Below are 5,192 nucleotides of genomic sequence, written 5' to 3' on the forward strand. Positions count from 1 at the left end.
TCTTGTCTGAGAACCCCCTCCCCATCTTCTCTGAGAACCCTCCGGCTGCTTTCTTTCTTCTTGGGATGGGAGAAAACCCTCGGTGGCTGGACTGTGGAAGCCTCACCTCCACCTGAAGAGTAGGGAGGAGGCACCGCCCGGCTTTCTCCTGGCTCACACCTGCCCTGGGGGCAGGGTCAATGCCCAGGTCTGGGTGTCTTCCTCCCAGGAGATTACTCAGCCTCAGCCCGGGAGCCATGGAGGCCGCTCTGCTCCTGAACATGGAAGGGATCAAGAAAACCATCCTACATGGAGGGACCGGGGAGCTCCCAAACTTCATCATGGGGTCCTGGGTGAGTGGACCTGGTCTGCTGCATTCCTGCTGTGTGTCTTTCGGCTTTGCCAGAACAGGGCCAGGAGGGACGTTCCCAGAATTATCAACCCTCGAGCACCTGGGAAGCTTGGAAACGGTGCCCACTCACCGGACATGGGCTGGGGGAAGGGCTTTGGGAGTTTTGTGATGCCCCAATGTAGAGTGGAGCCCTCAGGGTTCACGGTTTTGTCCACAAATGTCTGGTGAGCTTCCCTGCAAAACAGAGTGGCAGGGTCTGTGGCCTCAGATCTAGGTCTTCTGTAAGCCAGGCTCTGAGGTCCTGCACAGCTGCCAGGCGGGACAGCCAGTGGCTTGGGGTCCTTGGGGCAGGGGTGAGGGCAGGCAGCATGGGGATCGCTCTGGGGTCCCGGCATCTGGATAGGGTGTGGTGAGCTGAGCCCGGAAGATAGCCCCACCAACGATGGTGGGAGTTTTGTCTGAGACCAGGGTACCCCTCCTCCTGACCAGGTGATCTTTCACTTCCGCACCACGAAATGCGAAGAGGAGTGGACGGTGATCGACAACAGCAAGCTTGTGAGCCACCCCATGCACATCACCATTGGGAAAATGTTCAAGCTGGAGGTCTGGGAAGTGCTGCTGACGTCCATGCGGGTTGGCGAAGTGACTGAGTTCTGGTGGGACACCATTGTGAGTAGCCCATATCTGCCCACGAGGTCCAAGTCTCCATCAGCCCCCCTGCCGGCTCTGCAGGGCAAAGTGAGGTGAAAACGAAACCCTGCATCCCTTCCTCTGCCTCTGAGCATATGGAGGAGAGCTACCCCAGACCACAAGCTCCCAGAGTGACTGTGGGTGTTGTGGTTGGCAGGGTGGGGTGTGGCACCAGGACCGTGCCCCACACATGATTACTGGGTCCTGGGGACTTTTGGTCACTAGTCACTTTCCTGCCCTTCTGCCCATGCCCGTGAGCCATGTAAAACTACTCTCAAATCTGTGACCCTCCTGGGATCGCCTCCTTGTTCTGTGGCCCAGATAGAAATGGCAAGACTCACTTTTTTTTTTTTTTAAGATTTTTTTATTTATTCGTTTGAGAGAGACACAGTGAGAGAGTACAGGCAGGAGGAACAGCAGTGGGAGAGGAAGAAGCAGACTCCCTGCTGAGCAGGGAGCCTGACATGGGGCTTGATCCCAGGACCCTGGGATCATGACCTGAGCTGAAGGCAGACACCTTGGAGGACAGGCTGATCTATTTTGGCCCCTCCCTGTTCCTGGAGCTGCCATGAGGGTGCTGGAGATGGGCTGTTTCTGGACTGTCCCAGCAGAGGGGGGCTCTCAGGGACAGTTCACAGGTGGGGCAGCTGAGGCCCAAGGGGCTGGTTTTCTCAGCCCTCCTCCTCTTTGAGGCTGGCGAGCTCCATGCCCAGTGCAGGGAGAGGCTGGGATGAGCGGGGCCTACACCCACACCTCCTCTAGCTCATGTCAGCTCCCTGACCACAGGTGTGGCTGAGGGGCCAGAGCTCAGACAGGTGCCCAGGCTCCCTGCTAATCAGCAGCCCCCTGGGGATGTCAGGCACACCCTCTGGCCCCTCGACCCCGTGCCTTTTCCTACTCCCCACACTTGCCTCCCCGCAGGTCACCAACCCATGGGCTCAGGTGTCCTCAGGAGAGAAATGGGTCGGGGCCAAGCACAAGGGCCAGGAAAGGTGAGAGCGTGCCCCCTGGAGTGGGGCACGAACCCAGCCTGTGTTGTTTCCTAGCTGGGTGACCTTATGCAACTAACTTCATGCCTCTGGGCTCCAGTTTCCCAACTGTGGAGTGGGGATAAGGGCCTCTCTCGCTGGGGCATTTTAAGGATGGAAGGAGCTGATGGAAGGAGCTGGGAGAGCACTTGGCCTGGAACACAGTGCACCACAGTCCTTCCTGGGGGCCTGTTGAGGGCAAACAGCAGCAACAGCCCCAGGTTGGTGAGGCTGTAGCAGGACTCAGAGCGGGTGCTCCAAGCACACAGGCCAGACGCCATTCACCATCTTTCCCCCCAGCACACAAGGGGTCTACTCCATCCTGTCCTGGAGCCTGCAGCAGGTGGCGGAGGGCAAGGACCCCACGGAGTGGCACGTACACACTTGTGGGCTGGCCAAAATGTTTGCCTACCACACACTGGGCTACGAGGACCTGGACGAGCTACAGAAGGAACCACGGCGTCTGATTTTCATGATAGAGCTGCTGCAGGTGTGCCCTGGGGACAGCAGGGACAGAGGGCTGTCCCAGCCTCAGGGAGCATCCGATGGGGGAGCCCCACCTCGCTGATCCTGGGATCACTGCCTTCTCTCTAGAGCATGAGCAGGCTCCTAAACCACTGCCGTGTTTATGGGGTGGTGGGAGAGGGTCTGGCCTGGGTTGGAACTCAGGTTATGGCCAAAGATGAGGTTCAGCCCAAGGGCTACATGGGTGAACTAATAAGGGAATTATGCCAACAATAGGGCCTTTGTGGGCATGCTAGGACAGTTGTGCGGTTTGTGCACTGCACAGCTGTCCTAGCAGGACACCTCTAAGGTGTTCTTTTTAGACTTCATAGATCTGAACTTGTATGACGACAATTTCCCAGCAGGTGGCAATAACGTGTCTTGTTCTAGCCAAGTGAGTATGGAGACCGCCTTCTGAATATTGGAAGTCCAGTGTTGACAAAGGGCTCTCTGTCCCTAACTTGCATAAAGGTGCTGATTTAGGGCGGGCACAACCCGTGGCTTCCATCCCCTATGTATATGGATGTGACCAGCAAGCATGCTTGTGGAGAAGGCAGAGGAGGCGGGTCCCCAGCTGCGGGGGCGCAGGTCCTCCGGTCCCTGCCTGACCCGCCTGCCACTGTCAGGCCAGGTGAAGGCCCAGAGCGAGTACCAGCGGGAGATGTGGAGCCTGAACAACCAGGAGAAGATGCAGGCGGTGCCCTTCCTCTTTGGAGAAGGGAACCGGCTCTTCAAGCTGGACTGCTACGACGAAGCCTCCAGCAAGTACCAGGAAGCCATCGTCTGCCTGAGGAACCTGCAGACCAAGGTGGGGGGCTGCCCATGTGGCCGGGGCGGGGGGATGGCACCAAGGGTGGGGGGCAGGCGGCCTAGCTCACAGCTGACCGGCGTGCTCCCCTGCGCAGGAGAAGCCCTGGGAAGTGCAGTGGCTGAGCTGGAGAAGATGATCAATACCCTGATTCTCAACTAGACACCTGCCAGTGTCTGCTCAAGAAAGAGGAGTACTACCAGGTGCTGGAGCACAAGAGCCACAGCCTGCGGCTGCGCCCAGGTGAGGCTGGGCGCCAGGTGGGGTGGGCCGGCACGATCGGGGTGGGGGGGCTGGCAGGTCAGGGGGCGGGGCAGGGCCTCTGAGGGAGGCCTTTGTACTCACCACAGCCTCTGGGACTCCCAGGCAGCAGGCCTGCACACCGGTGCCCTGGCAGCTGGTGCCGCTGGTGGGAGCAGGTGTTTGTGAGCAAGGTGTGGAGGAACAGGCATGCAGGGTGGAGTGACTGCGGGTGGGCTTCGACATTGATCTCCTGCTATGTGCTGGGGGCTGGGTTCCCTGTGCTCCTTACCTCCTTCAGTGACCTCAGTAACCCGTGGGGGCGGGGGCAGGGATGGGGCCTGGAGCCTCCACCATGCGGGGACCCCACCGGACTGAGTAGGAGATTATGGGTTTGGAGTTAGCTCTGGGGCCTGGCGGAGTACCTGCAAGGGAGGGGAGAAGGTCCTGCTATTGCCGCTGTCACCCACGTGTACAACCAAGGAGGCGGCCCACAGGGCACAGAGAGGTTAAGGATCACGGTCAAGGTTAAGAGTTTGTCAGCTATGAGGCAGCACCAGGAAGGGGCTCAGCAGGTGCAGTGTCATCCTCCCTTCAGGGATCGTGAAGGCCTACTACGTGCAGGCCCGGGCTCACGTGGAGGTGTGGAATGAGACGGAGGCCAGGGCGGACCTTCAGAAAGTGCTGGAGCTGGTGCTGGAGTTGTCCATGGGGAAGGTGGTGCGTAGGGAGCTGAGGCTTTTGGAAAACCACCTGGAGAAGCGGAGGAAGAGCAGCTCTGCTGCCGGAACATGCTGGGCTAGGGCGAGGAGTGGGCCTCCCCTGGCCTCCCCTGGCCTCCCCTGCCTCCCTGGCTCCCCTGCCTCCCCTGCCTCCCTGGCCTCCCCTGCTCTCCTTGCCTCCCCTGCCTCTCCCTGCCTCCACTGCCTCCCCTGGCTTCTTCTGGCCTCCCTTGGCCTCCCCTGCATCTCCTGGCATCCCCTGCTTCTCCTGGCCTCCCATGCCTCCCCTGCCTCCTCGGTTTCCCAGGCCTCCCCTGCCTCCCCTGCCTCACTGGCTTCCTCCTCTTCTCCTGGTTGCCCCTGGCTTCCCCTTCCTCCCCTCTTCCCTGCTTCTCCTGGCCTCCCCTGCCTTCCCTGCCTCTCCTGGGTACTTCTGTAGCTGTGCACACTTCCGCACACTTCCGCTAGAATGCTCTCTCGGGTCCACGCCACACCCTTCTGGGCAGGAACTTTACTCCCCCACCCCATCCCGCTTCTGTCTGTAGCCAAAATTACGTTTTTTGTGCTTTGCCCAAGTCCTGACTAAAATGAAAAAAACAAAAACAAAGAGTGTAGGTAAGTTTCCCCACAGGCCCTGCATGGCACTATGATCGTGGTTCTTTCTCTGTGGTCCCCAATCCATGGGCCCAGGGCCAACAGAATGAGGCTGTTCCTGGTGGCAGGAGTGGCCGTGAAAAGTGTGATGATTTCTCTCCTTCCCCTCTTTTGTGTCACCAGGAGGTTTGAGGTGTCGGTCCCCCACCCCTGCCCACAGAGGAAAGAGGGTTGATGTTTGGTGGGTTCTGCTTGTGGATAAGGGCTCCCTGGCA

The 5,192-nt window shown here is 59.4% G+C and overlaps 1 pseudogene; it reads left to right on the forward strand.

Moving 5' to 3' along the window:
* Positions 1 to 236: 236 nt before the first annotated feature.
* LOC131816453 (aryl-hydrocarbon-interacting protein-like 1) lies at positions 237 to 4,404 on the forward strand (annotated as a pseudogene).
* Positions 4,405 to 5,192: the final 788 nt, after the last annotated feature.

This window comes from Mustela lutreola, chromosome 15 (assembly GCF_030435805.1).
Source record: "Mustela lutreola isolate mMusLut2 chromosome 15, mMusLut2.pri, whole genome shotgun sequence".
Classification (NCBI taxonomy): domain Eukaryota; kingdom Metazoa; phylum Chordata; class Mammalia; order Carnivora; family Mustelidae; genus Mustela; species Mustela lutreola.